Genomic DNA, 17,546 nt, shown 5'->3' with positions numbered 1-17,546 from the left:
TTGTACACTAGTGCAAAAAACAGTTTGCACGACGCAAGTCTTTTGCCTCGCAAAGTCAAAATACATCACGCAAAAATTAGCCCAACGAAACTTTTGTCGCACACCAACCATCGCGCCAAGGTAGTGAAAACAGGGTTTGCACGACGAAGAATTAACCAACGCCGCAAGTTACTTCTTCATCGCGCAAATCCTTTTTTTTTGGCAAAAATATTTTTTAATTTAATTTTTAATAAATATTGTAATTAAATTCTAAACAATAATTAATATACCAATGGAAATTGAGGCAAAATATATATGCTTTTTGGTAAAATTTCCACTGAGCATTGTTTAAAGAATATTTTGTATTATCATTAATAAAAACAAGCGTTTATAAGATCAATGTGGTAAAGCCAATACATTCATTACAAACCTAAGATATGTGTTTGAACATATTAACACACATCCTCAAACTCTATAAATACAAACTTGAATTCTTTCGAAGACGTGTAGATAAAAGCATCTTCCCTTTTGTACATACAATGTATGTAGCTCCTTCATCACTCCTTCATATAGCTTTTTCATCACTCCTTCATATAGCTCCTTCATGTATCTCACTACAGTTTATGTAGCACCTTCATCACTCCTCATATCTCACTACACCAAAACCACAAAACCACAAGTTTAAATATGATACAAATATCACTACACCAAAACCACACACCCTCTTTGTTCTAAATATGAGCTGTCATGTGATAAAACGTAATAATTGAGCCATTTCTCACTTAGACTCCAAAAGGTCGCAGAGAAGATATAGGAAAAAAAAGACAATATACAGTTTAAGGGAACAAGGGCAATACCAAAGTTCATTACATTTAATAGTTCTCAAAGCAAAGTGAAGGCTTAAGTACATGGAAGATAAGGTTGGCTTGTAGCTACCATTTGAAATAAAAGCAGTAATTCAATGATTAAGTTGATTGACATCATCATAATATCATCAAGTTCATAGCTAGCCAGCTAAGGTAGAGAGAAGGTTCGAAAGGGTAAGAGGTCGTCATAGTTGGCAATTGGTACATGATTTATATATTGGAAATCTGCCTTAATCCAATTATTAATCCTAAAGTGTATCTTACGACATAGGCGCGTTGCAAATACGAGATAAAACCCCTCCTCTGATAACTCTCAAGCAAGTATGTAGCTAAAGAAAGATAAACAGATTATGCATGCAGCAAATAGCTATTTTAATTATGTTTCTAATTTTTAAATTCTCATACCAGGAATTTGAAATGCTATTTGAAAATTTTGGAGGGTTTGATGGGCTGTACATGAAAATGCTTGCCTGTGGTATTCCAACTTCTGTTCACCTGATGTGGATTCCTCTTTCTGAGTTGGATATCCGTCAACGATTTCTATTGCCCATAAAGCTTGACCTCAATCCTTAAATTCAGAGAACTTGTGAAAAGGCATGTTTTCAGTTCAACTGCAATCACTGCCCTCTGTTCAACATCAATACCTTTCAATGGTAGTTCCCTCCGGAAAAATAGATTCACAAAAACACCCATTCGCTTGACCTTCGTGTACTGAAAATAGATAATCAGAGTGACAGCTTTCTCTGATGCATCCCCCGGATCCCAAATAGGCCAAAAATCAAGGTTACGAGTGAACCAAATGTTGGAAGTTTTGAGACTCTTGTCCCACATTGGGGAAAACAAGATTCTCAAGGGCCCTTATATAGATTTAGTGCTTTAGTCTAGTAATTAGAATATGGGCCATTTGGAAATGGATTGAAGGCTTGGGCCTTATGGTTGTGTGGATTAGGCTTGTATAATATAGCCTAAATACAATTAATATTAATTAATTTATTATTAATTAAAAACGTTTTGATTAAAAGACACAGCTCTTAGAAAAGAGTTGTGAACCTTCAAATACACTGAACTGGTATTTGAAAGGGTGTGAAACAGCCTATATATATGCAATCCATGGTATCCAAATGAATTATCTTTTCTTCTTCCTTTTCTTCCGAACAAACTTTCCAGAGAGAGTAAACACACAAAGCAATTCGCTAGAATTCTATAATCCAGTGCGGGTTATAGGATTAGGTAGTTGTATCCTGGTCGAGCAGACGTTATAGAACCACAAGCACAAGAGTGGGACGGAATTACTGTTCGAAGGACATAGCTTTTACGCTAGCCTCTACCTTCTGTAATCAAGTTAGTACTATTGATATTCTCACATTTAATTTTCTGTAGTCATTGTGTATCATTCTGTATTGCAAGTATTTTTGAGTAATAAAGTATAAATATTTCAAGTTCTGTATTTCTGTTATTTCTGTTTCTAAATTGTTCTCCAACACCAAAGATAGAAATCAGCATGTAAATCAATAGCCAAGGCGTCAAAATTGCTTTCAATGTGACATTTGAGAGAGCATACTAAGGCCTGGTTTGGTACTGAGATGATTCTGAAAAAAGTTGGGAACCCTTTTTGTGTTTGGTAAACATTCAGCTTCAGCTTTTGTTCACAGTTTTGGGTGAAAAAAAAGCAAAAAACAAGAAGCTGCAAAACCCAGCTTTGAAAAACCGGTTTTTTTTCACATCTGTTTTACATAAAAGTTTACCAAACACTATAATACTGTTTTTTTTTTTTCAAAAGAATTTTTACAAAAAAGTTTACCAAACACTCTACAGCTTTATTTCACAGCCGCTTATTCTCACAGCACAGCAGAAACAGTTTTTTTTCAAAGCACAGCAATACCAAACCAGCCCTAAATCAAAATAGGTGCCCATAGTGCATTCACTTTGTCTCTTAGACTTTTCATCAACCAAGAGAAATAAGATTGAAGTAGTTGGTAGTACTATCCATCTGACCCCCACATTCTCAATTGCGGTCATTCTCAATTGCCTTCGCAACATGATCGAACTCCACATTTTGAAATTGGGAAAGCTTATTCCATTTGTATTTATAATTTGGGGTTGGCTTCCAGGGAATAGCAAAGGCAATTGGTGGTATACTTGTAGCATATTGGTGAAAAGTAGCAGAGATTCCTTAAAATTTACTTACTAAAAGCTCAACAATAATTGTGCAACCAGAGGGATTCTAGATATAATTAGTGTTCTCGAAGCTGTAGAGGTTTCTCCAGTGAGATATTTCCATTTTGTCTTCACTACCTTTCTCAGACATTTTCTCAAATAGTTCCAATGCATAAAAATCTTTCTTCACAAATTTTCTCACAAGATACCAATTAACCCATCCACATTTATCAGTCAAGAAGTCTTCATACATGATCACAATAACACCAGTATGATATGCTGGAATAAACCGCAAAAGCCAATACCATTTCTACCCAACATTCAAACAAATTAAAGTTTTCCAATTTCTACCCCACATTTTAACCAAGTTAAGTTTTCTATTTTCTAATCCAACATTCAACCAAATTGAAGTTTTCCAATTTCTACCACATTTTAACCATGTTAAATTTTTCTAATTTCTATCCAACATTCAACCAAGTTAAATTTTTGCCTAAGAGACGGTAAAACAAAAAGGAATTGAAAGCAAAAGCAGTACCAAAAGTGACGGCCAAGAAGGAGGCGGCGGGAACAATGATGGAAGCAAGCTGCTTGACAGGAGCAACAGACAATGAGCCTCCGCTCTGCGATTCTCTGTACACTCTTCGAATATGGATGGCCTAGAAGCGGCTTTTACCGCTAAGCATCTCCTCCTTCGCGGTAGGATAGCAGGTAAAACCACGCCCTGCCCACGATAGCCCAGAAAAAGCACTCCCAGACCTTTGTGGCCGGAGTAAAATATGAGAACCGAATAGGAGTTTTAGTATTCAAGTAAGAGAGAGAGAGTTCCTTGGGATGAGAGCAGAGAGAGATGGCGGAAGTGGGGCCCATATGGTGAGAACGAGCTGGAAGTTAGAAAAGCATATAGATAGGGTTGTTGGAATGAACGGATACGGCTATGGAGGTTTTGTTGTTGTTGCAGAGAGCGAAGCAGCGGCGGGGACTCTGGAGATTGTTATCCACGGTTTCGCGAATCGAAGTCTCGCTCACAGCAACCATGGCAGAAAAAGGAGGTGGGTGGGTGTGCACAGGAGGGAAACCAGGATTCCAGAAGGATGATACCATTGATACCATTGAAACCAGGATTCAAGGATGAGGAGGAGGCTGGCTGGGTGCTGTCGGGAGGAAGGCTACGCGAGACGGAGTGAGAGAGGACGAGATGAGCGAGAGGGATGAGGAGGAAGGACTCTTTTCCATTTTGTCCAAGTAATTGGGGAGAATTCAAAATGAGCGCCTATTTTTTACAATTGGACCGCCGTAATTTTAACAACTTGCGCGACGAAGATAGTTTTGCGTGACGAAGATTGTTGTCACGCAAAGCTATTTTGTGCGACGAAGGTGCACCTACGTTGCGCAAAAGACATTTGCGTGACGCGGCCTATTCATCGGGCAAGATTTTGGCTCCAAATCAAGACTTATATCGATTTTTTCCCATAATAATATATTTTTCTAATAAAAACCCGATCCAAACTACAATAATAAATATAATATTAAGTCATGCTTTGTTGTGTAAGCTGATCTTGGAATGCCAAGTGTCACAATCCTAGAAGGGGAGTTAGTTAGATGATTAGCTTAGTCATTAAGCTAACTAGTATGTATAAATAGTGGAGTGAATAGGATTGTATTGACTTTTAACCGAATGAAACAACAGCTACCTCTATCTTATTTCTCTTATTTCTCTCTGTAAGATTTTCCATGCTTTCCAAGCATCAATGGCAGTGCTTCCTTTGATCTGTTATGATGGTATCATGAGCCAAGGTTCATCAAGTTCCTGAATTTTTCACGGTTGGTAGTGATAGCAGTGGAAGATTTGGGGTTCTGAGGCTCCGAAAGTCAGATGTGTTCTTCAGATGATCTTGAAAAAATTTCTTTTCAGTTCACATTAATGTTGTTGATAATTGCGGCACGAAGCCAAAATTAAATGTGTTTGAAGAAAGATTGTGTGATATATCATGATGAATTTTGAGCACGAAGCTAATTTGTTCTTGGATTTGAGTCGGTGTCTGTGTAATTAGGGCACTAAATTGAATATTGATCTTGAATTGATTTTTGGTTGGTGAAATTTAGTGAAGAATTGTTGAGCACGAAGCTCTTATTTGCACAGAAATTTATAGATTTGGCAGGTTTAGGGCACGAAGTTCGTCTCATCTGTATACGAAGATCAATTTCGTTTTGAGAAATTTGGGGACTCTTTATAACATGAAGCTCTTTTCTGGTTTGTTATACAACGCATGAAGGTTTATTGGGAATGCTAACGATCCGATTACAAGATGATAATTTTGCAAAGTGGTCCTTTCAATTTCGATCTGTCTTGGAAGGATATGATCTATTTAATTTCTTTGATGGAACTAATGTTTGTCCACCAAAGTATGTGATTTCTTTGGAAGATGGTGTAACCAAGGAAATTACAAATACTTATCGAGAGTGGGTTAAAACAGATAAAGCCTTGTTAAGTTTGTAGATTGCTATTCTGGGTGATGAAGCCATTGAGTATGTGGTTGGTTGCAAGACTGCTCATGAAGCTTGGATCAATCTTACTGATAGATATGCAACAATGTCTCGAGCGAGAATCAATCATCTCAAGATTGAACTTCACACTATTAAGAAGGGTGCTGATATTATTGAGAAGTACTTGTTGCTTCTTAAAGGTTTAAATGATCAGTTAATTGCTGCAGGGGAAACTGTTTCCGACAATATGACCTAATTGTAGCAGCTTTGGCTGGGTTGCCATCTGAGTACAATATGATAAACATGTGATTGTGGCCCGAGAGTCTGTCATTACACTTAAAGAGTTCCGTGCACATCTTTTGAGCGCTGAGAAGACTACAAAAGAAGCTTAGGGTGGTCTTCAATTCCCTATGACTGGCATGTTTTCACATGGAGAATCTTCTAATGTTGTATCTCAACGAGGACCGGGGTTTAATGGTGGATATGGAGGTGATCAGTATTATCCAGGAGGGTCTTCAAATGCTGCATTTCATCATGGACAGAGGAATAATGGTAATCAGTTTTATCAAGGAGAATCTTCAAATGTTGGTGCTCAGCGAGGATGTGGGTTTTATAATGGAGGTTTTGGCTTTGTTAGTCAAAATCAGAGGCAAAATCGTAGTGGTCCTTCTGGTGGGGGCTTTAATCAACCTAATATACCACCATAATTTCATTTCAATCAAAACAATGGTAATGATCAGCGGTATAATTCACGATCACGATTTAATGGAGGACACAGATTTAATTCTAGCTATAACAATAGAGGCAATGGCTATGGTAATTCTGGTGGGAGTTTTCAAAATAATGGAGGTTCGAGTTGGACAAATTGGAATGGTAATACTGGTCAGAAATCTGCAATTATTCCTGAATGCCAGATTTGCAACAAACGCGGTCATACAGCTCCAAATTATTATTACCAAAACGAACAGCCATCTGTGATACATGGTACTATATCTGAGTGCCAAATTTGTAGAAAGCGAGAGCACACTGCTCTCAATTGCTTCTATTGCAGTAACTATGCGTATCAAGGTACTAATCCACCATCAACCTTGACTGCCATGATTGCTCAGTCTCCCTCCAATTTTAATCCTAATCAAGCATGGATCATGGACACCGGTGTCACTCATCATATAACTGGAGATCTTAATGATCTAGATATAATTACACCATTTGAAGGCGATTAAAAGATCACGGTTGGCAATGAAGAGTGCCTTCCAGTGAAGAATACCAGTTCAAATTCTTTACATACTCATTCTAAAACATTATAAATTGCCATTGTCTTACATGTTCCTTCCTTAGTAGCTAGTTTATTATCTGTGTATACATTGTGCAAGGATAATAACTGCTATGTGATTCTTGATAAATGTGGTTTTTGGGTGCAGGACAAGGCAACAAAGACAATATTAATTAGGGGAAGGAGTAGTGGAGGTCTGTATTACATTCCCAAGAGTCTGTCTTTCAAGAATAACAAGAACCTGTCCATTACAACTCTGAAGGCATTTCTTGGTCAAGTGGTGAAGGCTTCTCTTTGGCATCATAAACTAGGACATCCTAGTAATGATGTACTGCATAGTATGCTTTCTAATTCTCAGATTGTGTATAAACCAGATGTGAATAACCATGTATGCAGTTTCTGTCTTAGTGGGAAAATGTCTCGGCAAGTGTTCTCTTCCAGTTCACATTTGTCTGTAAGACTATTTCAAAGGATAAGTAGTGATGTATGAGGACCATCTCCTGTTGTTTCACTTGAAGGATATAAATACTATGTTAGTTTCATTGATGACTATACAAAGTTTACATGGTTGTTTCCTCTGATATATAAATCTCAAGTTTTATCTGTTTTTGAGACCTTATATGCCTTTGTTCAGAACCAGTTTCATGCATCTATTCAGTATTTTCAGTCCGATGGTGGTGGAGAGTATATGAGTCTTGCCTTTAAGAAAATTTTCAATTCCAAATGAGTTGTACATCTTGTTTCTTGTCCCCATACACCTCAGCAAAATGGAACTGCTGAGCGGAAACATTGCCATATTATAGAGACTGCTATTACATTACTAACTGCTGCCTATTTGCCTCATAATTTTTGGATGCATGCTTGTTCTCATGCTATCTTTCTTATTAATAGAATGCCGTGCAAATCATTGGATATGCAATCTCCTTATTTCAAGTTGTTTGGGACTCATCCATTAGTCACTTCACTTAAAATTTTTGGAACTGCTGTATATCCATATCTTAGACCTTACACTAAGCATAAGTTGGATCTTAGAATAGATCAATGTGCTTTCTTGGGTTATGTTTTAGGATACAAAAGGGTTGTATGTTATCACAAAGGGAAGAAAAATATGTTTATCTCGAGGCATGTGGTTCATGATGAACACGTGTTTCCATTTCAACAAGGTTCTATAGTGCAACACACTGTTCATAATTGTCAACCTCAGTTAAAGCATCCAGTGGTTGTTCCAGTTGTGTTACCACAGTATTCAGGTGGAAGATTTGATTAACATAATCATCCTGCAGTCTCGGTGCATAGTGGTGTTGATTCAATGCTTCAGAATACATCATCAGTGCATACTAGTCTAGTGCCATTTGATAACAGTCAGGATGTAAGCTCATCTTTTTCGATATAGACTTCCCTTCTTAATACTACTCCACACTCATTTTCTCCAACTACATCTTTGTTGCCTGTCCACCAACTTGCACCATTAGAGGTATCTCTCAATCTCACAAATATACATGCTGAAAATTCTGATTCTTTAAATGTTCATCTTATGACTACTCGACTTAAATCTGGACTTATTAACAAAAGAGATTATAGAGCATATGTAGCAACAACTAGTCCTAAGTCTTCTAATTCATCTCATTCTCTTGATGATACTATATTTCTTGGTTTCACTGTTGTCTTAAATATATCTGAGCCTATTGAACCTGTATCTTATAAACATGTTGTTGCACATTCTCATTGGAAAGATGCCATGTCAGAAGAATTTTCTATACTTAAAAAACAAAGGACTTAGGATCTTGTTCCTTTGTCCTCTAATAAGAACATTATTGGTAGCAAATGGATTTATAAGGTCAAGCGGGATCAAAATGGTGCAGTGTCGAGATACAAGGCTCGACTTGTGGCTCAGGGTTTTAGTCAAGAACATGGCTTAGATTATGATGAAACTTTTAGCCCGGTTGTTAGGCACAGTACTATACAAATTGTGTTGGCCCTTGCAGCCTCTAACAAATGGTCTTTGAGGCAATTAGATGTCAAGAATGCATTTCTTCATGGTGATTTGAAGAAGGAAGTGTTTATGAAACAGCCACAAAGGTTCAAGGATCCTCAATATCTTGATTATGTTTGTAAGCTCAGAAAGTCGCTCTATGGTTTGAAACAGGCTCCTCGGGCCCAGAATTCCAAGTTTACAACTTATTTGCCTACATTGGGGTTCAATGTTTCAGATTCAGATCCCAGTTTGTTTGTTAAAACTCAAGAAAGTGCAGTGGTTATTCTTCTCTTATATGTTGATGATATAATCATCACAGGTTCTGATGCAGCTCTGGTTCAACAAGTTATTGATGAATTGGGCATGGTATTTGATATGAAAGACATGGGTCAACTCACCTTTTTCTTGGGTTTACAAATCACCTATCAAGACAATGGTGATTTGTTTGTGTCTCTATCAAATTATGCTATAGAGCTCATAAAAAAGGTTGGTACGGTATCTTGTAAACCTTGTCCAACTCCGTGTAAGCCACACACTCAAGTACTTAAAGATGAAGGCATACCTCTTTCTGATCTTACTGAATTTCGACGTTTGGTAGGAGCATTACAATATCTTACATTCACCCGGCTTGACATAGCTTATGCTGTGAATTGTGCTTGTCAGTTCATGTCCAATCCTACTGATGTTCACTTTCAGTTGGTAAAGCGAATCATTCGATATCTTCAGGGTACTGTGGCATATGGTCTTACATACTCATCTGCACATACTTTGGATTTGTTAGCATTCAATGATGCTGATTGGGCATCCGATATCAACACAAAATGGTCAACTACTGGATATGTGGTGTTTTTAGGACATAATCCAGTATCATGGCGGTCAAAAAAAGCAAGGAAGTGTCTCGAGAAGTTTAACAGAGGCGGAGTATAAAGATCTAGCCAATGCTGCTGCAAATGTTGCATGGATAAGATTAATTTTGAAAGATTTACAAGTCTTTCTGCCCTCATCTCTAGTCTTGCATTGTGACAATATTTCAGCGTTGGCTTTGTGTTCGAATCTAGTTTTTCATACTAGGATTAAACATTTGGATACGGACTTTCATTGTTCGTGAAAGGATGCAAAAAAGAGATTTACAAGTTGATTATATCTCAACTAATGATCAGGTTGCTGATATTTTGACAAATGGTCTTCATGGTCCCTTATTTGTTCAACATTGTACCAATCTCAAACTGGGATTCCCCCATTGAGATTGAGAGGGGGGGTATTAAGTCATGCTTTGTTGTGTAAGCTGATCTTGGAGTGCCAAGTGTCACAATCCTAGAAAGGGAGTTAGTTAGATGATTAGCTTAGTCATTAAGCTAACTAGTATGTATAAATAGTGGAGTGAATAGGATTGTAATGACTTTTTACTGAATGAAATAAAAGCTTCCTCTATCTTATTTCTCTTATTTCTCTCTGTAAGATTTTCCTTGCTCTCCAAGCATCAATGGCGGGGCTTCCTTTGATCTGTTATGATATAAAGCTACTTAATAAATATACATACCATTCAATTTCTTAAGTGTTATACATACAAAATAAATAAATTTAAAGCTACTTAATATATATATATATATATATATATATATATATATATCATTGAACTTGATGTAATACGCATTCTACGAAATTAGTTTCAACGATCCAACTGTCAAACTTATTTGTATATGCTTCAAGATCGCATATATTCAAAAAATGGCAATAAACAAACATTCAAAGATTAAGTAACGGAACAAAAATTTTTGACGGTTATAAACAAAAAATCACGGTTTAATGGTTATTATAACTCCGACTCAAAAAATCACGGAACAAAACTTTTCGACGGTTATAAATGGAAAATCACGATTTAAAGATTATTTTGACTTCAATTTTGATGATTTTTTACAGCTACACTCCTTGATCCTATATGAATACAATGAACTAATTTGATCGTCAATTTAAAATACTTACACAAGTGGATACCACAAAATCTTATGTTATACCACAAAGTCATTGACTTTGCGCTACGAAGGTGTGCATTCCTCTCGCTACGTCGTGCAAAGCTATTTTGTGCTACGAAGGTGCACCTACATCGCACAAAGGACGTTTGTGTGACGCGGTCTGTGTGTTGTGCAAGATTTTAGGGCCAAACCAAGACTTATACCACTTTTTCCCACAATAATATATTTTTCTAACAAAAACCTGATCCGAACTACAATAATCAATATAAAGCTATTTAATAAATGTACATACCATTCAATTTCTTAAGTGTTATACGTACAAAATAAATAAATTTAAAGCTACTTAATATATATATACACACCATTGAACTTGATGTGATACGCATTCTACGAAATTAGTTTCAACGATCCAACCGTCAAACTTATTTGTATATGCTTCAAGATCGCATATGCAAAAAATTGCAACAAACAAACATTCAGAGATCAAGTAACGGGATAAAACGTTTCGACGGTTATAAATAGAAATCACGATTTAACGGTTATTTTCACTCCAATTTTGATGATTTTTGACAATTACACTCTTTGATCCTATATGAATACAATGAACTAATTTGATCATTAATTTAAAATACTTACACAAGTGGATACCACAAAATATTATGTTATACCACAAAGTCATTGACTTTGCGCAACGAAGGTGTGCATTCGTCTCGCTACGTCGCACAAAGCTATTTTGCGCGACAAATGTGCACCTACGTCGCGCAAAGGACGTTTGCGCGACGTGGCCTGTGCGTCGCGCAAGATTTTAGGGCCAAACCAAGACTTATACCGTTTTTTTCCCACAATAATATATTTTTCTAACAAAAACTCGATCCGAACTACAATAATAAATATAAAGCTACTTAATAAATATACATATCATTCAATTTCTTAAGTATTATGTGTACAAAATAAATAAATTTAAAGCTACTTAATATATATACACACACACACCATTGAAGTTGATGTGATACACATTTTACGAAATTAGTTTCAACGATCCAACCAGCAAACTTGTTTGTATATGCTTCGAGATCGCATACGCAAAAAATCGTAAAAAACAAACATTCAGAGATCAAGTAACAGGACAAAACTTTTCGATGGTTATAAACGAAAAATCATGATTTAATGATTATTTTAACTCCGATTTTGATGATTTTTTACAGTTACACTCATTGACCCTATATGAATACAATGAATGAACTCGATCTTCAATTTAAAATATTTACACTAGTGAATACCACAACATCTTATGTCTGTTTAAGTGTTAGTGAATCTATTGTTTTGATGGGATATGCATTCTAAGAAACTAATTTCAACGTTCCAACCATCAAACTTGTTTGTATATGCTTCGAGATCGCATACACCAAAAATCACAAAAAACAAACATTCAAAGATCAAGTAACGGGACAAAATTTTTCAACGATTATAAACGAAAAATCACGATTTAACAGTTATTTTAACTTCGATTTTGATGATTTTTTTTAAGGAAAACTAATGAAAAAGGCTTGAAAACTTTGAGTTTTAATGATAAGGACAAAATAAAGGGAAAAGTGAATAGTACCAGGATTGACTTTTTAGTGTAAAAATGTGGTTTTTTGTTAAAGTGAACAATACCGGGTGTTTTTCGTTAAAGTTCCCTTTTTTTTACAGCTACACTCCTTGATCCTATATGAATACAACCAATGAACTCGATCTTCAATTTAAAATGTTTACACTAGTGGATACCACAAAATCTTTTGTTATACTTAATGAAAGTATAAATAAACTCTTTAAGTGTTAGTGAATCTATTGTTTTAATGGGATACACATTCTACAAAACTAATTTCAACGATCCAACCGTCAAACTTGTATGTATATGCTTCGAGATCGCATATTCCAAAAATCGCAAAAAATAAACATCCAATGATCAAGTAACGGGACAAAACTTTTTTACAGTTATAAACGAAAAATCACGATTTAACGGTTATTTTAACTCCGATTTTGATGATTTTTTTACAGCTACACTCCTTGACCCTATATGAATACAATGAATGAACTGGATCTTCAATTTAAAATATTTACACTACTTATGTTATACTTAATGAAAGTATAAATAAACTCTTTAGGTGTGTTTGTTTGACCGGATTAGGGAGGACTGGACTGGACTAGACTAATTGCTAGTGTAGTCCCTTATTTGGTCTGGACAAGGATTAGGTTTAATAAACTTAGGTCGGACTTGCTCGGATTATATACCTTGCTAGGTGTTCTTAATGAAGATCCTTAATTTCGGCCGAACTCGTAAGCCCTTCTTAAAGATAAAAAAGTGCAAGAGAGTTGCTCGTTCAAGAACCCCAACGTCGCTCGTCCTGCTCGTTGCACATCGTCATCCTCCTTACCCTCATCTCTGCATCCTCCCTTATCTGCATCTGCTCACCCTCATCTACTCCGAGTTGTCTAGTAAACTTTGAATCTTCGATTTATTTCGTTGATTTGTTTTGCAGATCGTGATATTATTGAGCTTTATTTGATTTTTTTTGTCTTTGGGTTTGAGAAATTTTCATTCATAGACTTTTTCACTTGAACAAATTAGGGTTTTGATTTTTAGGTCAAATTGAGATTAGAATTTGGGGTTTTCATATTTCAAATTTTCTTTCAAATCCGAACTCAGAAACCATTTTTGGCCATAAAATCGACAAGTTTCTTTTGCAGAAAGGACATATACTTCCATCTATGTTATGTTAGCATAAATCTGTGTGGTTTTTCATTTTTATGTTCTTGGTTCACGAATCGATGACTCGATTGAGAATGACAAGGATTATTATGAAAGTTAAGCGCTTACCTTGATTTCCTTTTGGTAATTCTCTTTTCGATGTTTATTTGATTTCGTTTTTACACTTCTTATCGTATACTGAGTCACAAATCAAAGACAAAAGTACAACGGTTCATCGTAATTCAGGGTCCAAGTTACTCTAGAACCATTGTAGGGAGATTCCAAACCCAAAGACCTCTTGCAACCAACATCATGTTAGAAAACCATCGGAATTTCAGCTCCTTTTTTTATGTCCTCTGTTCAGAAATTTGAAGTGGAGATGAGTAGTTAAAGGTGATGGCTTTCTTTTACTATGGAGCAGCCATACCGCCTTGTTTGAATGGCATTGGAGATAGGCAGGAAGTAATTCCATATATCCCGTCAATGCCCCACCATGATATTACAATGTTTTGTACTGTGTGGGGTTGATGCTGAACTACAATATTCTGTGGTTGTTGGTAAAGTCTTCATTGTTGAGTATCCCACATCAGTGAGGGAAAGAAATGTTGAGAATTAAGCTGCATACTAGGTTAAATCCAACGTACAAGATTATGTATAGTAATCTAACTGGAATATTTCTGTATACCTAAGAATCTAAATGCTTTCAAGTTATGGATTTATTTATTTAATTAGTTTTTTTTTTTTCCATTGTCTTGTAATTGCCAATTGGTGGCTTTGTTTCATCCGGTTTTGTTCTCTTGAAACTTTTTTGTGGAACAGATCCCATTATTGGTTGCGGAGAAGATGAGCATAAACGGAAGTGGCCAGTGCTCAGAACCCAAGGGAAAACAAGTAACAAACTACTCAAAACCCTCGAGTCTAGAAGAATGTATCATTCCTAAACCCATAGATAAATTTTCGACATGGATCTATTGAATGTAGTACGTGGATGTGTGAAAGTATGCGTTGCATCTCTGTGAATATGACTTCTGTGATATTTTAGAAAAACCAAACTGTTTAGGCAATTTAAAAATTCAATTCTACAAAGTTTTGTCTATTTGAGCTAAATAAAGAAAGGCTAAAGGTATACGAGTAGGTAAGATAAGTCAAAAGAGATTCCGTGTTTGGACTTTGTTTGAAGAATTGCATGTTGTTCTTGATAATAAACAACATGCGAAGTGTAAAAACTATGGAATAGTTTACATATGTGATAGTAATTGTGGGACGAAAAACCTATTGAATCATATGGATTCGTGTAGTAAAAAGTATCACATTGATATGAAGAAATCTCAAATTGGATTGCGTTCTCCTCAGTTTAACCATATTAGTTTTTGTGAGCTATTGATTGAGGCTATAGTTAAGCATGATTTGCCTTTTAGTTTGTTGAATATGAGAGCATTAGAACTTTGTCTAAATACATATCTCCTGATATTAAACTGCCATTTAGAAATACCGTTAACAAACATGTGTTGAGGATGTTTGAAGATGAAAAGATAAGACTTCGAGATTGGTTAAATACAATTGAGGAAAAAAAATTGTTTGACATCTGATCCATGGTCTTCTGCTGCAACTGATGGATATCTCACACTCATAGCTCACTTAGTTGGCAAAGAATGAAAAATGCACAAAAGAATTTTAAATTTTTGTCATATGCCTCCTCCACATACCAGGGTTGCTTTGTTTGAAAAAAATTAACACCTTATTAGTTGAGTGGGGGATTGAAAAGAAACTGTTTTCCATTACTTTGGATAATGCCTCAGCAAATGATTGTTCTGTTGAGCTATTGAAGAAACAATTAAATTTTAGAGGTTTGCTATTAATGGATGGAAAGTTCTTCCATGTTTGTTGTTGTGCTCACATCCTAAACTTGATAATCCAAGTTGGACTAAAGGAAATTGATGGATCAGTGACGAAAGTTTGTGAGTACATCAAATATATTAGTGGTAGAGTGCTTGATCATTATCAAAGTTCTTTGTTACCTGAAACCATTCAAGCCTTGCTATGTACTAGAAATTGGTTTTTTTGGCAATGAAGGTAAATTTTATATTACTTTGTACTTTTTTTCCTTATATAATAGGTTATAATTATTTTCATTTTTTCCATTTATGTTTAGCTTTAGAGAAAGAGGGTGCTAACTTGGAAGAACTCACTTAAGAAATTTTTGACATGAGCCTTAACGAAAACTCAGGACAATGCTCCAATAGTATTAGTCTTGATTAAGCATGGTATGTATTTTAACTTGTTCTTTTAAAGATATTTTTCTGTGATGTTTAATGATTAGGATGGATTGTGCAAGATTAATGCCTACTTTTATCGTGACAAGCTTCTTACTAATGGAAATTTCACTTGTCAAGGAAATATAGTTCCAATTTAGTCTCTTGCATCATTTTATTACATCTCTCCTTGCTCTCTAACTAAAAACTTTAAACCATTAAGGTGAATGTTGAAGGAAAAAAAACAGCAAAGGATGCAATGCAAGAAGAAGGTTGGTAAAAAAGCAGCAGAGGATGCAATGCAAGAAGAAAGAGAGCCACTATAGACTCTGTAGTGAGACATTGATTGAGACTTGAGAAAGAGAATTACCGTGTTTTACTTAAACAATTTCCCGATCTATGTTAAGATTCGGAGACGCATGTAATTGATAGAAAGTTGAATTCTACTATATAAAAACAAAATCATGCTAGTGTTAGGTTAATTTAATCAGTTGATATCCATTTTAATTGGCCTATTTATCAACTTGATGTTCAAAATCTGTTTCTACATGGTTCTTTGAGTGAGGAAGTTTATATGCGGCAACCCCCTGGTTTATTAATCAACAACGCTCATTGCAACCATGGGTCATGGTTGTAGTTGTTTCATTTAGTTCTGAGGCAAAGTATACAAACATAAACATGTTTTGTGACATTCCTAATCTTGTGCATTGTAATAAAACTCCAGGTCTTCATCAAATCACTCCATGACTTGCATATGCACACAAACTAAATAAAGTAAGGAGGTGGCTAGCACAAGTACTAGGATGCTAAGATTTCTTTCTTACACAGTGTGGATGTCACAGGCTTAAGAGTTAAGATGCTCACCACCTCTCTCCACCTCAAGGCTCTCGAAGACCTCAATCCTGCCGAAGCAAAACAAAATGCCCGGTTTACTCCCCATCGTCTCCACCGTGATCATCTTGAAAGCACAAACCAAAGAGTTCCTCAAGCTCAAGGAAATCTTGGCTGTAATTGATTTGGATGAAATGTTAAAATAAAAAAAAAAGGTTAACGAGTTAGATTCAAGTGATCCGTTAGCTTAACAGGTCAAGTTAAATTCGACTCAAACCCAGTAAACCCGACCCGTTTATAAGGTTGCAGGCATAGAACATTATAAGTCTTCCAATCCCAAGCCCTCTTTCACTGTAGCTCAGCCGCTCCAAGATCCAGAGTTCACGACTAAATCGCAAAACAAGGAGGTGAAGGATTTTGAGTGGTCGATCCATGAATTAAAGGTGCTGATGGATCTCAACAAGGAAGCTGTGAGTCTCAAGGACGATTTGGATCTTATAAAGGAATTTGGGGACGGCGCCGACTAGCTAGCTGGCACTCTGTTTCAGCATTTCGAACAAATTCCAATCCGGCATTCCAAAGTGTGGAAATCTCAAACACTAGAGTGTTCAAAATTTTGAATAGCTTTAAATATTATTGTCAAACCCTAACTATTTGATCGATAAGTTTCAGTTCTTTCTTTATTCATCCTTTTTTGCATCTACTTTTCCAGTTTTAGTTGCTTTGATTCTTCCAGCAGTAATCATGGATGATTTATGAAGCAAGGACAACTAGTCCTTCTCCAAACCTGCATGAGAGCAAGGCGCTTGAGAAATCCATGGAGGTTCTCGAACATATAGACAGCATACTAGCACATATTGACAAAACTAATGACCCATATTGACAATTGCCTATTACTTCACAATTTTGGGAACATATTTATATGGGTAAAAGATTGTTTACTATTCTCATATTTTGTGATTTTCAACATTTAGTACATCAAGTTTTTTTCGTCTCAAATTCATACCTAAAGTGTAAATTTTGAG

The 17,546-nt window shown here is 35.9% G+C and overlaps 1 long non-coding RNA gene across 1 annotated transcript; it reads right to left on the bottom strand.

Annotated features, from left to right (window-relative positions):
• Positions 1 to 323: 323 nt before the first annotated feature.
• Positions 324 to 1,692, bottom strand: LOC126618026 (uncharacterized). The gene is made up of 2 exons (XR_007621629.1): positions 1,251 to 1,692; positions 324 to 633 (listed from the first exon to the last, which is right to left on the bottom strand). It is a non-coding gene; the product is annotated as an uncharacterized LOC126618026 (long non-coding RNA).
• Positions 1,693 to 17,546: the final 15,854 nt, after the last annotated feature.

This window comes from Malus sylvestris, chromosome 4 (genome assembly GCF_916048215.2).
Source record: "Malus sylvestris chromosome 4, drMalSylv7.2, whole genome shotgun sequence".
In the NCBI taxonomy this organism is placed as follows: Eukaryota; Viridiplantae; Streptophyta; class Magnoliopsida; order Rosales; family Rosaceae; genus Malus; species Malus sylvestris.
The sequence above is the reverse complement of the archived record's forward strand: the minus strand, read 5'-3'. Positions and strand labels throughout refer to the sequence as shown.